The 18,314-nt window shown below is 43.9% G+C and overlaps 2 long non-coding RNA genes across 2 annotated transcripts in view; one reads left to right on the top strand and one right to left on the bottom strand.

The window, feature by feature from the left end:
• The window catches only part of LOC140635773 (uncharacterized), a 32,345-nt gene extending 23,038 nt beyond the window's left edge, over positions 1 to 9,307 (top strand). Inside the window, exon 2 of the long non-coding RNA XR_012033104.1 lies at positions 9,058 to 9,307. This is a non-coding gene — a long non-coding RNA (uncharacterized lncRNA). The remainder of the gene's footprint in view (positions 1 to 9,057) is intronic.
• On the bottom strand, positions 1,920 to 17,109 carry LOC140635774 (uncharacterized). Its single transcript, XR_012033105.1, has 4 exons — positions 16,914 to 17,109; positions 10,841 to 10,950; positions 8,649 to 8,797; positions 1,920 to 2,363 (listed from the first exon to the last, which is right to left on the bottom strand). It is a non-coding gene; the product is annotated as an uncharacterized lncRNA (long non-coding RNA).
• Positions 17,110 to 18,314: the final 1,205 nt, after the last annotated feature.

The following is an 18,314-nucleotide window of genomic DNA, read 5'->3' as shown; positions in this document are numbered from 1 at the left end:
TTATGTGAAAGAAAAAGTGTTTGGAAAAAGAAAATGCCGTTGGTCTAGAACTAGAATAAAAAGTTCATACAGAAAATAGGCACAGGAGGTTTGGCAGTGTCTTTGTGGTAATTATTTTCCTAATATTCAGAAACATGAACTTTTTTTAAGATTTATTTTTATTTTTTTATGATAGACATAGAGAGAGAGAGAGAGAGGCAGAGACACAGGCAGAGGGAGAAGCAGGCTCCATGCAGGGAGCCCAACACGGGACTCGATCCCGGGACTCCAGGATCGCGCTTGGGCCAAAGGCAGGTGCGAAACTACTGAGCCACCCAGGGATCCCCAGAAACATGAACTTTTATAATAATAAATGCCATACCTTTTGTTCTTAAAAGTCCTTTGTGTATTGCACAGAATTCACCAGGGATTGCTTGTCATGACAGTTACCGTTTTGCATTCAGCTGCTTATTAGAAGGTTAGAATTTGCCTGAGAATTGACTATGTGATTCCTCTTCCTACTCTGGGAAGAATACAGTTATGCGGAGGCGAAATTCCATTTGTTTTTCCTCCTAAACTCTTCCGTCACATATCCATACTACCATAACGTGTATTCACTTCCCTCAACTCATTCCTTCAGAAGTCACCAGAGATTGGCAATCCTAACACCAGAATATAAAGTGGCAATCCCAATCTTTAAACTGAGCTGTGACATGGACAAGGGACTGGCATGCAAAAGATGTTTAGAAACTAAGGCTGGCTAGTGCTTGGGTACTGTTTCTGTTGATGGCCAATCTTAGGGTCTATGGGAAACATTCAAGCTGATACTCTTGACTCCGTTGCTATTGCTTTGCTTGTCTGTTTGAAAGCGTCGTGTCCCCTGATTCAGAGCCAACTGACGTGTTTGCTTTTTCTCAAAATTGACTTAATGCAAGCAAGACTTTAAAAATTGAAAATATTTTTTTTGAGAGATACAATTGATCTGTAAGGACAAGGAGACAGTTGCCTAGTGATCTGAAGTTCATTCATTCTGCAAATATTTAGCAATTACTTACTGCTTTAAATCCCTGGGCTGAATGCCAGGTATATGGTGGAATAAGACAGACATCCCTAATAAGGTCACTGCCATCATGGACTGATGGCACATGTATCTTCATCTAAACATACATGAATTAGGGTTACTGTGGGTCAAAGGCAAGGTCTGGGGAGCTATGAGAATGAGCAAGAAAGGGAAGCATTATCACTTACAAGAGATAGATCTCTACGAAGAGAAACTGCTCTAAGAAATAAAATCTAGGGATGCCTGACTCAGTGGTTGACCGTCTGCCTTTGGCTCAGGGCATGATCCTGGGGTCCCAGGATTGAGTTCCACATCAAGTTCCCCGAGAAGCCTGCTTCTCCCTCTGCCTGTGTCTATTTCTCTCTGTGTCTTTCATGAATAAATAAATAAAATCTTTTTTAAAAAATAAAATTAAAATAAATAAAATAAAATAAAATCTATTTAAAAAGCAAAGCAAACAAACAAACAAACAAACAAAATAAAGAATATATTTGTATTTGGTTGTATTTACAAGAAACAAAGGGTATTCCAAGAACTGATAAAAGTGGTTACCTATGGACAGTGGGGGCATGGGGCAGATGGGGACAGGGGTGGGAGTCAGACCTTTTTTTTTAAAAAAAAAAAAAAGATTTTATTTATTTACTCATGAGAGACACAGAGAGAGACAGAGAGAGAGAGAGAGAGAGAGAGAGGCAGAGACACAGGCAGAGGGAGAAGCAGGCTCCATGTGGGAGCCTGATGTGGGACTCAATCCCGGGTCTCCAGGATCAAGCCCTGAGTGGAAAGCAGACTCAACTGCTGAGCCTCCCACATGTCCCTGATTTCAATTCTTTTGCATAAATACTCAGAAATGGGATTGCTGGATCATGCACTATTTCTATTTTAATTTTTTAAAAGATTTTATTTATTTGGCAGAAAGAGAGAACACAAGCAGGCAGGAATGGTACGCAGAGGGAGAGGGAGAAGCAGACTCCCCGCTGAGCAGAGAGCCCAGCATAGGGCTGGATCCTAGGACCCAGGGATCATGACCTGAACAGAAGGCAGACACTTAACTGACTGAGCCACCCAGGCCCCCCTCTATTTTATTTCTTTTTAGAGACATCCATGTTTTCCACAGTGGCTGTACCATCTCACATTCCCACCAACAATGTACAAAGGTTGCCTTTCTTCCACAGCCTCATAAACTTGTTATCTTTTGCGTTTTTGATAATAGCCATCCGGACAGGTACGAGATGGTATCTCATTGAGGTATTGGTTTGCATTTCTCTGACTATTCGTGATGTTAACCATCTTTTCATTTACTGGTTGGCCATTTATGTCTTCTCTGGAAAAAAAAAAAAAGTCTAGTCAAGTCCTTTGCTCATTTTTAAATTAGGTTATTTTCTTTACACTTTTGAATCAAAGGAGTTCCTCATATATTTAGGATATTGGCACCTTTCAGATACAAGGCTTGCAAATATTTTCTCCTATTCCACAGGTTGCCTTTTTACTCTGTTATATTGTTTGCTGTGCAGAAACTTTTCAGTCTGACTTAGTCCCACTTGTTTATCTTTGCTGTTGTTGTCTGTGCTTTTGGCATCATATCAAAAAGATCATTGCCAAGAAGTTCTTCCCTTATGTTTTCTCCCAGGAGTTCCTTTCAGGTCTTACATTTAAATCTTTAATGCATTTTGTGGGCTGTTCAATGAGTTCTATTTGAAGAAAACTAAAAACTGTCCATTCCATTCTTAGTCTTAGGCACTGCTTGATGGGATTTGCCTTCACCTCTGCCTTGCTTCTGGTCCTTTGGGATAGCCTAACCCACCCACTCACTCACTAGCTTTTTTGCATTCTCTAGCTTCTGAGATAATCATCCCCTTAGGCCACACCTTTGTCCTTGGTTCACTGTGCTTCCAGATAAATCCTACTCCTGACTGTAGGATCCTAACTTCAGCCCTGCCTCTGACCTTTAGGACTAACATTTGCATTTGTTTACCATTCAAACTTTGGTTGTACTTAAACAAACAAAATATACTTGGCTATGGTTTGGGTATCAATCGTGGTGGTCTCCTTAATTGGGGAAAGGTTGGCAAGTAGGAAGTTAGGATAATTCACATTTTGTGCAGAAGATATATTTATTGGTACGACGAAAGAGTCAACATCTGGGTATGGTTTCCAACCAAAGAAGTAGAGAATTTATAAAAGAGCCACTTGATTCTCTAATGTGACATGATAAACATGGCTTCTTGTAAAAGCATTTTACGGAAAAACAGAATGACACAACACCAGGCTGACAGTAAAGACAATTCTGTCAACAACTAACAACTGGAGATGTTCCATGCAGCTTTCAAGAATTGCTTTATTTGAAAAAATTAAAAAAAAAAAAAGATAAGGAATAAGCTATATGAAAGTGTAAGGTTGAGCAAGCCATACACTAATGTCCAGAATTTTAAGGAAAGAAGGGCATTGTGGGTGCATCTCCAACCTAAAGTGAACACTGGACTTGACAACCAGAGAGAACTTATCCTAATGATGCTCGCCCTCCCCAAATCTCTACATTCTGTGCATTCTCTGCAATTTCCAAGAGGCAGGAAAACGAGGTATCATTACTATATTTTATGTTACCCATCAACAGGCAGAAATTGCACACCAGCACATGCCTCACATTGGAAATAATTCCCTTTACACTGACATAAGAAAGAGAAATAACAATGTAAAACAAAGAGTGACTATTTTGCTGGCTTAAAAACATCTATAGCTTGATATTTCTAGACACAAGCATGTAAAAGATCTACTTTTGTATTCCTCAGTAAAATTTTTATGCTTATAAGACTTTCTAGAGAATGCTTAACTTTATTTGTTTTTAAAGATTCTATTTGTTTATTTGAATTAGTGAGCAAGAGAGAGCAAGAGTGGGGGAGGAGCAAGGGGAAAGGGAGAAACAGACTCTCTGCTAAGCAGGAAGCCCGCTTAGATCCCAGAACTCTTAGATCATGACCTGAGCAGAAGGCAGATTGGTCCCAAGACTCTGAGATCATGACCTGTGCAGAAGGCAGACACTTAACTGACTGAGCCATCCAGGCACCCCAAGAATGCTTAACTTTAAACTGATAATTTAATTTTCTTCTTCTACAGATCTATTTCCCCTGATATATATGTATAAACCCAGACACTATGAAAACAAAGATGTATTTTTTACTTCTCCCTCTCCTCCTCCTCTTTCTTCATCACTTCTAAGAAAAGGAGCAGAAAGTGTGCTTAATATAGAGAATCATGATGAAGAAAATGCAAAGTCACAGAAATTCAGTTTTGATGCTCAGCTGGTAATAGTAATAATCAACAGTTCCATATTACTCTATAAATGGCCCTGCGTGACACTTCTACATGGACTAGGGGTTGGTTTTGCTTTATAACTATGTCCTAAGGGTCCTCCATAAGAAAGGAACAACATAAAAAGCCACAAAAGGAAGAGAAAAGGAAATAACATTTACCAAGTACTTATATGCATATCAGCTCTGTGCTACATGCATTATATACCTTCTCTCTTTTAGTGATGATGAGGATGATCACGACAATGACCATAGTCATGGTGGTAATGATGGCTTCCGTGATCGAGATTTTCTGTGTGCCAGGCATATATAATCTTCACTCAACCATTATTCATTCAAAAATCACTTGTTGGGTGCCCACACTGTGTGCCAGGTACTGTTCTAGGCACTTGGGACATGTCAGTGCACCAAACACACACAAATCCTGACCCCCGTAAAGCCATATTTGGGGACAAGAATGGCACTAGAGACTCCCAGACAATACGCACATACACGTAGGGAAGTAGCGAGTATGTTAGCGGGGGATATGTGCTTTGGAAAAATAAGAGATCAAAGCACAGTGGATCAGGATCATGGGCATGAGGGTCAGGTGTCGATTTTAGATCAGGTGGTGATGGTGGTAGGCCTCACTTAGCAGGTGACACTTGAAACAACTGAAGATATTCGCTGCATGGGTTTCTTGGAGGAGATGACCCCAGGCAGAAGGAAGAGCTGATGGAAAGGGCCTAAGAAAATGGGTGTTCGGATTGTTCAGTCGACAAAGGAGGCCAGCACAGTAGGGCAGAGGTGAGCAGTAATGGGGGCCAGATCCCACTCAGCCTTGCAGGTGGATGGAAAGAGTTTAACTTTTATTCTGAGTGAAATAATAAATCACCCCACAGATTTGAGCACACAGGTGACACGGTCTAATATATGTGTTTTAAAGAATCACTATGTTGGGCAGCCCGGGTGGCTCAGCGGTTTAGCGCCGCCTTTGGCCCAGGGCGTGATCCTGGAGACCCGGGATCGAGTCCCACGTCGGGCTCCCTGCGTGGAGCCTGCTTCTCCCTCTGCCTGTGTCTCTGCCTCTCTCTAATCTGTGTCTCTCATGAATAAATAAATAAAATCTTTAAAAAAAATAAAGAATCACTATGTTGTGCTCATAATAATACTCAACCTTGCACTAGCTCTCTGAGGTTCCTGGAATTCCCATCTTACAAACAAGAAGCTGAAGGGTGGAAAAACCAAGTAAGCTCTAAGTGTGCGGCAGAGCCAGGAATTGAACCCAAACCAAGCAAGGTCTGACTTCCAAACCTGGGCACTTTCTGACCACTGTGAAAGACCTTCTCGGTTCACAACTGTTCAGGTTCATGATGACTGAAATACAGATTCCAGGTATAGGAAGAAGCAGAATGTTCTTTCTGGGCTTAGTCGATAAAAAGGCCAACAAAACAAAGCAAAAATCAACAAGGTCTCCCAAGGCCACTGAGGTGCCATGTTTGTAGCTGCCATGTTTGTAGCCACCATATAGGATCAGAGGTAAAAACTCACCCCTTAGGTAGCCTGTGGTTTAGCAGTGGAGATAGAACAATAAAATGTTGCAGGAAAAAAAATAAAAATAAAATAAAAAATAAAATGTTGCTGGAATCGCTTACAAGGAACCTATAGGCCAAGGAAGACGCCTCAGCTCTGAGGCAGAGGGAGTGAGTGGTGGAATGACTCTGCAGCCGGCAAACCCTTTCTCAGACCCAGTGTTTCCCATTGCCTAGTTGTTCACTGGCTCTCAGTTTGGTTCCAGTGGCTTGAAAGAAAAGATTTTGTCTTTCTCTTGAGGTACCTTCTAGGTAAAAGGCAAAGAGCTTCTCATTTGAAGATTCCTCTCTGAGTCTTGCCACTGATTATCCTTTGGCAACTTCCGTCTGTGGAATTCGGTCTAGATACATGGCAGATTGCTGGCAATCCAGAAAACAGAAGGGAACAGAAGGCCGTCTGTGCCTTCGATGTCGGTGAACTCTGTTTCATGTTGAGTGTGTGTGTGTGTGTGTGTGTGCGCACACCTGCATCTCAGATTCCGGGAAAGCCTGCCAGGGCTGTGCTCCCCAACCCAGGGCCTCCCCAAAGAAGCTTTCTTGTGTAAGAAGCTTTGTGAGTATGGTGTCACCACATGGGAGCTTCGTCTGTTGGATAACGTATTCGTGTTCCCCTTCCAGTTTTCCCCAAGTGAGCTGGACTCTGCTACTTTTCCATCCTGCCACCTTGGTAATTCCTTTGGACCTGATCCTCCCCAGGCTACCTTGGCAACCATGGGGGGGGGGGGGTTGGCAGTGCCATGACATGGAAACAGGGTGACCCATGGACACCTGGTCTCTTCTGGATAGAATTCCCAATTCTGCAGTTTATTCAGCTGTGTGACACCGGAAAATTCATGTACCCTCCTCCTCTGTGACTCAGACATAAATGTACCCACTTCATAGGGTTGCATTAAACCAGATAACCCACGTGATAAGCCCAGCTCATAACAATTGTTCAATGAATGTCAACTAGTGAGAGCATTATTTTAGTGACATTATCTTCTCAAATTTACTGCTGTAAATTTGCAGCAGTTCTGAGCATTGGGTCATGGCTTTGGCCAACGGTATTGGCCTTTGAGGAGGAGCTCCAGAGGGCTGGCCACTGGCTTTACTGAAAACCCTGCTGGAAGGGAGAGGACAGAAGGCTGGGGAATCACAGCCTCATGCTGAGACTTCACCTCAGCTGCTTCTATCAGTAGCTTCACCCCAGGGATTATAGAAATATTTTGTGTTCCCAGAACCTTGCTCCGGGCACCATCCCAAGAGAGCTCAGTGTTTAGAATGCTGTGTCCTCAGCAGTCTGCTTTTGACTTTATGAAGCAAGAGAAACTGCAGCAGACAGAAGAAGCCTTCCTCGGAGTGTTTCTAGGGAGGCAACGAAGAGATTGTAGTCCCAACCGTCAAGAAGCACTGCTTGGACACGTCCCTTCTCCCAGGCAGTTTTGCTGGGTGCTGAACTCATCCAATTCTTGGAGTCAGCTTTGCCCCATCCATGTACTCCCTGCTCCAATCTGTGGTCACAGTTGCTTAATATCCATCCTGTGACCCTTTGACACCAGACAACCGGGACAGGCATCAGTTGTAGACGTCAGAGATGGCTGCTCTCTGGAAGAGTCAGCCACTGATTCGTGGGCTTGTGGATGAAGCCGAATCCAAACTCCTCAGCGGAACCCACAAGCCCCACACAGGGAATGCTCTTTGGTTATCCTGGGAAACCTGCAGGGGCGCAAAGTTGCAGCAACCAGAGGTGGGGGCAGAGGCGTGCAGAGGGGCCTTCCTGGGGCGCACATCCATTCCACAAACGTGCTGGGGGTGGGGAGCAGGTGTGCAGCAGGAGAGCCCGGTAGGCAGGTACAAGACAATGGGATACGTGCAGGGGCAGGAAATACCATACAAAATGCTCAGGGAGCACAGTGGAGGTGGCACGTTATCCTATAAGAATGTAGGTTGATGGGATCTAGAAATAAACGGATCCCCCCAATTATTTAAAAATTGCTGAGTTGTCAACTCCTGCGAGGGCAAGGCTTAAACATCATTGATTTGCTTTGTATCATATCTGCCATGGAGTTGAAAGCATGTGGCACTGAATACGGTGGAAGTGCCGTAATAATAAAGAAAGAGGTAGGGCGCCTGGGTGGCTCAGTTGGTTGAGCGGCTGACTCTTGGTTTCGGCTCAGGTTGTGATCTCAGGATCATGAGATCGAGCCCGGCATCTTGCAAACTCTCAAATAAGGAAATCTGAAAAAAGAAAAGAAAGGAAGGGAGAAAGGAAAACAAAAGGAAGAGAAGGAAAAGAAAAAAGAGGCATTTGCTGCAGCTGTGGGCAGGGGAAGGGAGGAGGGTTGCCCTAAGTGTGGATTAATTGGCTCAGTGCTAATGAGAAAGTCATCTCGCTGCTTTCCAGAATAATCCTCATCCATCTCCATCGGAGATTCAGGCTACATCCATTAAACTTGAAGCTTCAACCTGTCTGTGCACAAAGCTGGAATTTGGCAGCCTACCCTCCCTCACAGAAGCATCAAGGAGGCTGCTAGTCTCAGAAAGGTGCTTTGTGTTTCCAAAAGAAAGCTGTTTTGAACATCTGAGCTTTTACCTTCTCCACAATGTGACTCCGTAAGGGCCTCGTGACCCTGGGCAGAGAACCAGACCCGAGACATGTGAGGGGAGAGTGTGTTCACGCACGTCAGAAATAGACCAGAGGGTCATCGTCAGAAAGAACAGCCAGGGCAAGCGAGGTACTGGAATGCCTACCTAGAATGTGAGAACACCAGAGCAGTCTTCTCTTTATGCTCAGATAACATCAGCCCCTCTGGGGTCACGTGTCTCATTCCAGGAGCTTCAGCTGAGAAGGGCAGATTTGGGACAGGCTTCAGAGGCAGGTTGTCAAGATGATTGGAGGGCTGGAAAATTAAACCCACGAGGGGAGGTTAAAGGAGACAGGTCTGGCCCCAAGTAGCTGTGGGGCTTTAGATGAGTCACTGCAGCTCTGAGGAGCTCTATCCCCTGGTCTGGAAAATGAGGATGGAGGCTCGGTTGATCCCTCGGGTCCACCAGGAGCCTCACAGTATTTTTATAATCCAGGAGGAGAGGAAGCTAGGCAGTAACTTTGTCATTCATTTTAATTATATGCCTATCTGCTAAGAATCTCTGTCTTCCCTAGGTGAGACAGAAGAATGGGGAGGAGGAGGAGGAGGAGGAGAAAGAGAAGGAGAAGGTGAAGGAAGAAGAAGAAGAAGAAGAAGAAGAAGAAGAAGAAGAAGAAGAAGAAGAAGAAGAAGAAGAAGAAGAAGAAGAAGAAGAAGAGGCTGAGACTGAAGACTAGGATATTTTCCTGAAGCAAATGCAATGCAGGAGAAAGCTTCTCCCAAACAGAGCAGAAGTCAGAAAAATAAATGAAGCAAACCTTCAAAGTTGGTATTTAAAGTGATATTGCAGGTCTCTATCTTCAGAAATGATAAGCCGACTCTCCCACCCGGAGCCCTTTCCCCTTGCCCTGTCCGTGCTCTCATGAAAACCTGTTTCTTCCACTCAGAGCAGGTAAAATGGGAATGAGAATGTGTCTGCTCCCCAAGGGATGCCTGTGACCTGTACCTGCACAAGCTGGCTTCTAGTGACCTTAGGGCATGAGATCCATGTAAAAATGGGAGGAGAGAGAAACCTGTGGAAAAGCCCCCCCCTTCCAGTGATGATGCTTCCCTTAGAGACTGCCTGCCAGCTGCAGTCAGTCTGTCTCCAAAAAAGCCTCAAAGGGTGACTTGTACCTGAGTGTACTAGCCTCAGTGTCCCACCCCCTGTCTCTCCACCCTGCACCTTTTCTCTGGAAGAACCATAGATTGGGAGCAAGAGTAGGAGACACATGAAAGAATCCGAGATAACAGTTGGGAAATGAGGGCACCCCAGGTGGCTCAGTGGTTTAGTGCTGCTTTCAAGCTGAGGGTGTGATCCTGGAGACCTGGGATCGAGTCCCGGATCAGGCTCTCTGCATGTAGCCTATTTCTTCCTGTGTCTGTGCCTCTCTCTTTCTCATTCTCTGTCTCTCTATGTGTCTCTCATGAATAAATAAATAAAATATTTAAAAAAAAATAGTTGGGAAACAAAACTCTAGAGCCTATGGCTCCCATTCATCACTACCAGGGTGCAAGTGACTCAGCCTGGTTCAAGGGCACAGGTTGGGTTGCATGGAGTGTGGGGCATCCAGAAATGGCCACATGTTTTTCACCTGTAGGGCTAACACCCTAGGTCCCAAATGTCCACCTTCTGACGGCACTCTGGGTGAGAACTGGTTCTCAACCCTGGCTGGGGAACTTTTTAAAAAATACTGATGTCCTGACCTCATCTGAGATGAATCAAGTCAGGATCTCTGAGATTTCAGGAGGAATCTCCTTACAATATAGATTATACCATGAACCATTATATGCTTCCAAATCAACTTAAAACACACAAAACAGGGGATCCCTGGGTGGCTCAGCGGTTTAGCGCCTGCCTTGGGCTCAGAGCATGATCCAGGAGTCCCAGGATCAAGTCCCACATCAGGCTCCCTGCGTGGACCCTGCTTCACCCTCTGCCTGTGTGTCTCTGCCTTTCTCTCTCTGTGTGTGTCTCTCATGAATAAATAAATAAAATCATTAAAAAAATAAACACACAAAACATCAGAAGGATCATAAAGGAATAGAAAAGCTCCAGCTTACAATGCCATGTCCCTAACATAGATAACTCTCTTTGCAAAACCCTCTGTTGTCAAGATGTTAGGTTTGTTCATGCCTACGAGAAGCATGCTTTCATGTGATGTCCTTTCATTAGCTTTGATTATCTGATGTAACTAAGGAACATCTGTCCTCAAAGAGTTGTCTGCAAAAAAATTGGTTGCAATCAGTCCTGACGTTCACTTACTCTATAACCACTGCCCCAACCCATGTGATTTTGTCACAGAGCCTGGTACTTACAGGGAGCTCAGTATGTCTTTGATAACGATGGGCAATCCTTCTTGATCTTGCCCCCTGAATATTTTAGCCCACTAGATGCTTAGGTGGTTTCAGGGTCATTTATTCAGAACCTGGAAAAAGTAGTAACATCAAATCAATTTTCATATCCATAGGAGCTACCGGCTGTAGTATAGATTTACAGAATTTCATTTCCAACTACAGTTTTCCTGCCCTCCCTCATCTGTCAGACAACCAAAGGGCTCACATTTGTATTCTCACTGTAGGATGTTTTCACCTTGTCTGTATCTGCATCATTAAATAGTTCAAGATCAATTGGAGAAGGGATAAACAGCAATCTCTTTCGCTATTTATGGCAAATTTCAGAGCTGGATCCTTTGCTTCTACTTACACCTGAGTTTCGTTGTTGTTGCTCGGCATTCCTTTGCTGTTCTCCTGTAGGTACTGGATGATGGATGGGGCAGGAGGTGCAATCTATCAAAGCATCGTACTGGCATACAGATTACAAAACCTATTATGCCAATCATCAGTACCCACTAAGAACCCCTGTTTCTCAGTTCCATTCATCTTCATTCAAGCCTCTACCTCTCCTGGAGGCTTCATTCAAACCATCCTGTTTACCTCATCATCTCCTGATCATCCTTCAAGGCACCTCCTTCCGAAAGCCTTCTTTAGAGCCTCAGTGTCCTGATAATATCTACTGTTCCTCCCTGTGACCACACTGAGTTCCACTAAGTTTGGACTCCTTGAGGACAGAAATTATGCTTATTCACTTCTGAATTCACAGAACTTGGAAGGTTATAGGCACTTGATAAGCTTTGATCAATATGTACTTAATATACAATTGTCCAGCTATCATCCAAAAACATTATGTTCTGAGAAAGAATATGTCTCAGTGTCCCCTAAACTAAAAAGCAAGTCACTATTCTTTGCTACAAAAGTTCCCTAGCTCGAATGGTGAGTCCTCTTTGGCTCCCTCTTTTCCAATAGTGAGTCCTCCCTTCATTTGGAATGCCTTGTGGTCATTCTCACCTCTGGACACGGTCCCCTGCCATCCTAGGCCTTGACCTCCTCACCTCCCTCTTACAACACAGTATTGGCATTCTCCCTACCTCCGCTTTGGTAGTCTCTCTCACCTCCAACCAATTCTGCAATCTGCTTCCACACTAATCTCCATAAAGGGAAGAGCTTGCTTTTGCCTTGCACTTGCTCAAGAATCTATAAAGATATGGAACTGGAGGGTGTTATGCTGAGCAAAATAAGTCAACCCAGCACACATTAGAGCATTTTTAAAAAAGATTTTATTTATCTATTCATGAGTGACACAGAGAGAGAGGGAGAGGGAGAAGCAGGCTCCATGCAAGGAACCCGATCGATGTGGGACTCGATCCCAGGACTCCGGGATCTCGCCCTGAGCTGAAGACAGATGCTCAACCGCTAAGCCACCCAGGAGTCCCACATTAGAGCATTTAACAAGCATATACTATATGCCAGTTTGGGATGGAGAAGAGCGAGAGGATCTCAAAAGTGAACAAACTGTAAGCAGATAGTAACAACACCAGATTGTTATTATAGTAGCGGCCAATTTTCTAAATGTATTTTGGCTTGTGAAAGGACTCAGAAAATCAGAGCCTTGATTCAGGATGCAGGATTTTTCACAGGAGAGGGTAGAGCCTTGCTGGGAAGGTATAGAGGGATGAGGGGAAGGGTGGAATAGAGTAATAGTGCTAAGAGGAGCTAACTGCATGGGATTTGGAAGTACAGAGGCTTTTAGAGAAAAGTCAGTTACATGCTATTTAGCTGGAGAAAGGGAAGCAGTAGCAGAACACAGGGAAGGGTAGAAAGGTTCGCCAGTACCAGGTTGTGGAATGTTATGAGGCCTCAGGGTTTGGACTTTTCATAGAAAAAAAAAAAAGACCAAAGAAGCTATTGAGAGCTTTTGAACAAAGTCCTGGTGGCAAATTCTTGCAGAATTTTGTGACATAATTCCCTTTAGGATGTTGGAGAAGTCAAAGCTTGACCTAAGGCAACCAATTTCCTTTTTTCTTAAAATGCTCGACTTGAAAGAAATATATCAAATAAAACTGAATCTCAGACAGTCAGGAGTTCGCTCTCTTAACGTGTGGGATTTTGCTAAATGCATACTGTTTGCATGTTTTCAGTGTTGTCATAGAAGCAACTGGCATGTTTTTGAGGATACGGATCTCTGGTGTTTCCTGGCTTGCACAGGATGTACTTTCATTTGGGAGGTTGGATGTCCAGAGCCCTAACCAGGATACACTCACACCTGCCAGAGTTGATTGGAGGTGAAAGGTGGCCCTCATCTCCAACATGAATGGTTCTTTCAACTGTTAGCAAGAATGCCCACGACAGCAAAAATAAATGGGGCAGGATGCAACCAAAAAGGAATTCATTTTCACCAACGGTTCCATTTGCACTTAGTTACTAAAATTAATATTTACTGGAAGTGGCAACTTGTGTTCATTGTCTTTGGATCATTAAAATGTGCTCATTTGAGCCCTAAACAGTGCCAGCCATTCTCAGATAACAACTAGAATGACCCGATTAGCGATAAATGCATCACAGCTCTCCTGTGGCATTTCACAGAAGCCCACTTGATTACAGTTACCCAAGACAGTCCTGGCAGGTGGGGTTATTGGACCACTTGTTCTTAGTGGTTTCTTTCCTCAGGCAGATTTGACAGGGAAAGGATGCTACCAAGCAACTGCTCAAAAGCATTTCAGCACCTCGACTACATTGGTGGGAAGAATAGAGTAATATTAGAATGGCAAAAAAATGTTTAATTTATTTCAGGTTTGGTTTATGGAAGTGCTCCTAGAATCAGGACCTTGATAGAAGATACAGAATTTTGACAGGAAGAGGTAAGACCTCGCAGAATGTTGGGGAATGAAGAAAAAGGTGGAGTAGAGTAGTAACGCTAAAAGGAGCCACTTGCATGGGATTTGAAAGTGTGGGATAAAATAAGCATTTATATGTGGAAAAAATGTATTGTTATTGTCCAATTTTAAGCATAAACCCTTTACACTTAAAAATAAAATAAAAAATAAACACTTTAAACTGTAAGGAACTGGTCTTACCAATTGGAGTCCCATGAATTTTATTTTGAGAGCCATTTCTCAGATAATTGATAAAATGAAAACAAAACTAAAAGGATTCTAATAGAACAAAGAGAAGTAGAAGAATGAGTGAGAGATGACTCTGGCTCATGTTCTGGAGAGGGCCAGCCCGAGAGTCTGGATGCATGATGCTTCTTGGAATTGGGCATCTTTTTTTTTTTTTTTTTTTTTAAGATTTTATTTATCTGAGAGAGACAGAGTAAGCATGAGTGAGGCTGAGGGGTAGGCACAGAGGGAGAGGGAGAAGCAGACCCCCACTTAGTAGGGAGCCCGGTATGGGGCTTAATCCCAGGTTCCCAAGACCATGACCTGAGCTGAAGGCAGATACTTAACCAACTGAGCCACCCTGGCACCCCTAGTGGGGCATTCCTGTATCTGACTTTCGGATTCTTGGCTGAAAATGCCTCACTTTAGAATCCTTCAAGTTCAAATCTGACCAAATACACATATTCTTTCTCTGCAATCACTGAACCCTTCAATGTTATGCATAGTAGGTCCTCAAAGATCATCCACTGAGCAAATCCTCACAGATACTGCAACTTCACACATTTCAGAAATGAAATGAAGAGATCTCCATGTCTGCCTCGGGTACCTGAAATGAAGGGATCTCCATGTCTGCCTCGGGTACCTGCCCTGTTTCCAAAAGGAGCAAACACTGGATGGTGACAGAGATTCTCTCTTTTTTGATTTGTTTATAGTTATCTGGTTTTTTTGAATGTTAGCTTGTTTTCTTGTGCCTTTTGATAAAACTGAATATACTACAAAGGTAAAATAGAAACTTCCTTTCCCCAAGGCTATGTTCATTCTTCCAAACGGAACTGAACAACTCTATTATTAGACTTAGCAATGCTTGAAAGAACTTCTCCCTAATATGCTTCTTCTGGGGGACACTGGGAAATCTTGAGACTGGGTAACCAATTTGAAAGATCCAGAGAGAATCCAGTATAATGAGAATGTCTGAAAAAAAAAACTGTTCTCTTGAGCGAACTGGCCCTTCAAGAGGACTAATAACTTAGGCATATTTTGAATAACCATTATAGAGGCACCATTTATAACTCTTAGCTCCTGAGTTTCCTCATTTATAAAACAGGGACAATAAAGACGGTTATGAGTGGATGCCTGGGTGGCTCAGTCGGTGAAGCATCTGCCTTTGGCTCAGGTCATGATTCCTGGGTCCTGGAATCCAGGCCCATATTGGGCTTCCTGCTCAGCAGGGAGTCTGCTTCTCCTTCTCCCTCTCCCCTAGCTTGTACTCTCTCTCTCTCAAATAAATAAAATCTTTAAAAAAAATAAAAGATGTGGGGGAGGTGGGTAGGGGGATGGGGTAATTGGCTGATGGGCATAAAGGAAGGCACGTGAAGGTTGTTATACAAAACTGATGAATTAGCCCCGGTGGCTCAGCAGGGACCCAGGATCGAGTCCCAAGTCGGGCTCCCTGCATGGAGCCTGCTTCTCCCTCTGCCTGTGTCTCTGCCTCTCTCTCTCTCTCTCTCTCTGTTTCTCATACATGAATAAATAAAATCTATTTAAAAAATTTTTTTAAAGTTAAAAAAACTGATGAATTATTGAAAACTATATCTGAAACTAATGATGGCTAATTATGTTGGCTAACTGAATTTAAATAATTTTTTTAAAAAGTGTGATCAGAATGCACTGAGTCATAACATGCAAATATGTAGAAGAAAGCCTAGCACATAGTAAGTTCTACCTTCCAGATTTCATTATTTTTTTAGCACTATTTTTTTCCAAACTCATAAAATAAATTTGTACAATAGCCATCTCCTCTCCTTCAGGACCTAGACACAACACCTACCTCTTATTGAGCATTTATTATATTGACCACACCTGGTAAGGAATGCAGCAGGGATTTGAACCTGGGGCAGAATGACCCAAAGCAAATCTCCCCACTCAACTACGCTCCTGCTCTAAGGCGCTAAGGAAACTGCTCTCTGCATCCCAAAGCAAAACTGAACTCAATTAAAAATAAGACCATAGGCCAAAGGCTTATCTCTGACAGGGGAGAGTGTTCGGTGCCTCTCAGAGAATTTCAGCTTAACACCCTGAGATTAGTGAGCCTTGCATCTCTGATCCACGGAGGTCTGTTTAATTCAAGTCACATGTGGGCATTTGCACTCCAATTATAACGTCAGTTCTAAATCTGTTGGTATGTCACAGAGGCACAAGTTAAAACCCAGGAAAGTACTTGAGCTGTTACTGTTCCCAAGCAGAAACATCCTTGGAAGCTTATCTGAACAGAAGGCCCATCTGAAACCTTGGAGGTCTGCCCAACCCTGGTTTCCTGTCGAACCGAAAGCAGAGAGGCCCAGACGCTTGGCCAAAAGGTTCGCGCTTGTGTGATGGGCAACCTAGCTTCGTGGATTTGGATCAGAAAGGCCAAATGCAGCCCGCAGCCGAGGCCCCGCAGGTGGTGACACCACTCTAGCTGGCCCAACAGTACGGTATGAGGAAGAAGGGACAGAAAGAAGACAAGAGTCATAAGTGAAGTGACAATGCAACAAGGCAAACCGACTTCCTAACTGGCAAAGAACGGGGGAGAGAGCCCCCAGGATTATTTTTTATAAATTATTCTGCTAGCCTTGGCATCCAGAAAGGATCCTTTGCTATCTGGGCTGGTAGCTAACATACTGAGCACTTGCCATATATGTGATATGACACCAAGCACTTTACGCGTGTTATTTTAATGGTGAATGATTAAAACAAAAGTGGCTGAAAAGGCCAACGTGCAACTTCAGGATTTCCATAGAGGGTAGCATTTGGTCAGTCTTTGCTAACAGTGAGCCACCTGTTTTTAGAGTTGTATCATCTCACTTGCCTGCAGCATATATTTTTTTAAATCCTGGCACAAGGTCAGCTTGAGTCAAGATGCTTCCTTGCTGTTGTGCCATGTCCATGACCTCAGGGATAACCCCATCACCTACCTGCTTCTGCAGGAAGCAGAACCCCTGATGCCTCCAAGGCCTCCAGGAGGTATTTTTGGCCACCTCGCGGTGATGCTTCTTGCTCTGGCTGCACTTGAACCCCACCATCAAACCATATCTCTCCCCTGGGGAACACTCTCCCTTTGCTTAGCGGAGTCAAGGCAACTTCTGTGGGAAGAGGGGGGGAGCTCTGTCTTCAAATACTGTGTTCTTAGGAGAGAGGAAGCTTTCTGAGATATCCCACAGGAGATGTCATGTGTCATTGGCCACCGCTTGGTCATATGCCCATTTCTAAATCCAACCTACGCAGGAATGTGACAGTCATGATTATGTTAGATTGGGATTCGCCCGCGGGGTCAGCTTCCCCAGGATTATGTGAGCTGATGTCACCACCAGCATAGATGGAGGTTAGATAAGGTTAGATAAGATGAGCGGGGGCTGGGGTAGGCATGGGTGCCATAGCAGCCAGGGGGGTCCAGGCCAGCCTCCACATTTCACAGTTCCAATAGTCCCTAGGTCTGCCCCAAAGTCCTACTTGCCTCCACGTGTCACCCCTACAGGGCAGGTCCTGCTAGTTCCAAGGAAAAGAAATCCATCCCTCTTTATGTGTCCATGCGACTCCCTACCTACTTCTATGACAGCACTTATATTTCTTTTTTATTTATTTTTTTAAAAGATTTTATTTATTTATTCATGAGAGACACACAGAGAAAGAGGCAGAGACACAGGCAGAGGGAGAAGCGGGGTCCATGCAGGGAGCCTGACATGGGACTCGATCCTGGGACTCCAGATCACGCCCTGGGCTGAAGGCGGCGCTAAACTGCTGAGCCACCCAGGCTGCCCACACCTCCTTTTTTTTTTTTCTTACCTCCTTTTTTTAATAGCTGTCTTCTTTTCACACATATCTCTTCCAGCTAGACTGTGAGCTCTCCGATTATAGAGGCCATGTATTATTCAATTTTGTATTTCCAGCACCTACCACAATGCCTGGAATAAAATAGGTGCTCAATAAAGGTTGGATTGAAATGATTTCTGAATTTCTTTTATGAAAAGTCTATGTCATCCTCACCTAGAAATGGGCAGGGCGTGGTGGGGTGGGTTGCAGGCTTGGTTTCAAAAGCGGCAAAGAAAGGAAGATGAGTCTGCTGTTGGTTTGTTATTTTTAAATTAATTTCTAACCCACGCAATTCAAACAAAGGATGTAAAGGAGCAGGGGTGCTGGGTGTAATGCGTCGTGATTAATGTCACCATTCCCGTGCTTCCCCAGAGCACACGGGAGAGGGTGGGATGCAGTGATTCAGGCCTCATCTGTCTGTGCACAATTCAGAAAGACACATTTCCCCGCTCGCCCAGGGCTCTGGCAGGGAAAAACTCAGATCCCCAAACTCAGGTCATTCTAGT

The sequence above is a fragment of the Canis lupus genome, chromosome 6, assembly GCF_048164855.1.
Source record: "Canis lupus baileyi chromosome 6, mCanLup2.hap1, whole genome shotgun sequence".
Classification (NCBI taxonomy): domain Eukaryota; kingdom Metazoa; phylum Chordata; class Mammalia; order Carnivora; family Canidae; genus Canis; species Canis lupus.
The sequence above is the reverse complement of the archived record's forward strand: the minus strand, read 5'-3'. Positions and strand labels throughout refer to the sequence as shown.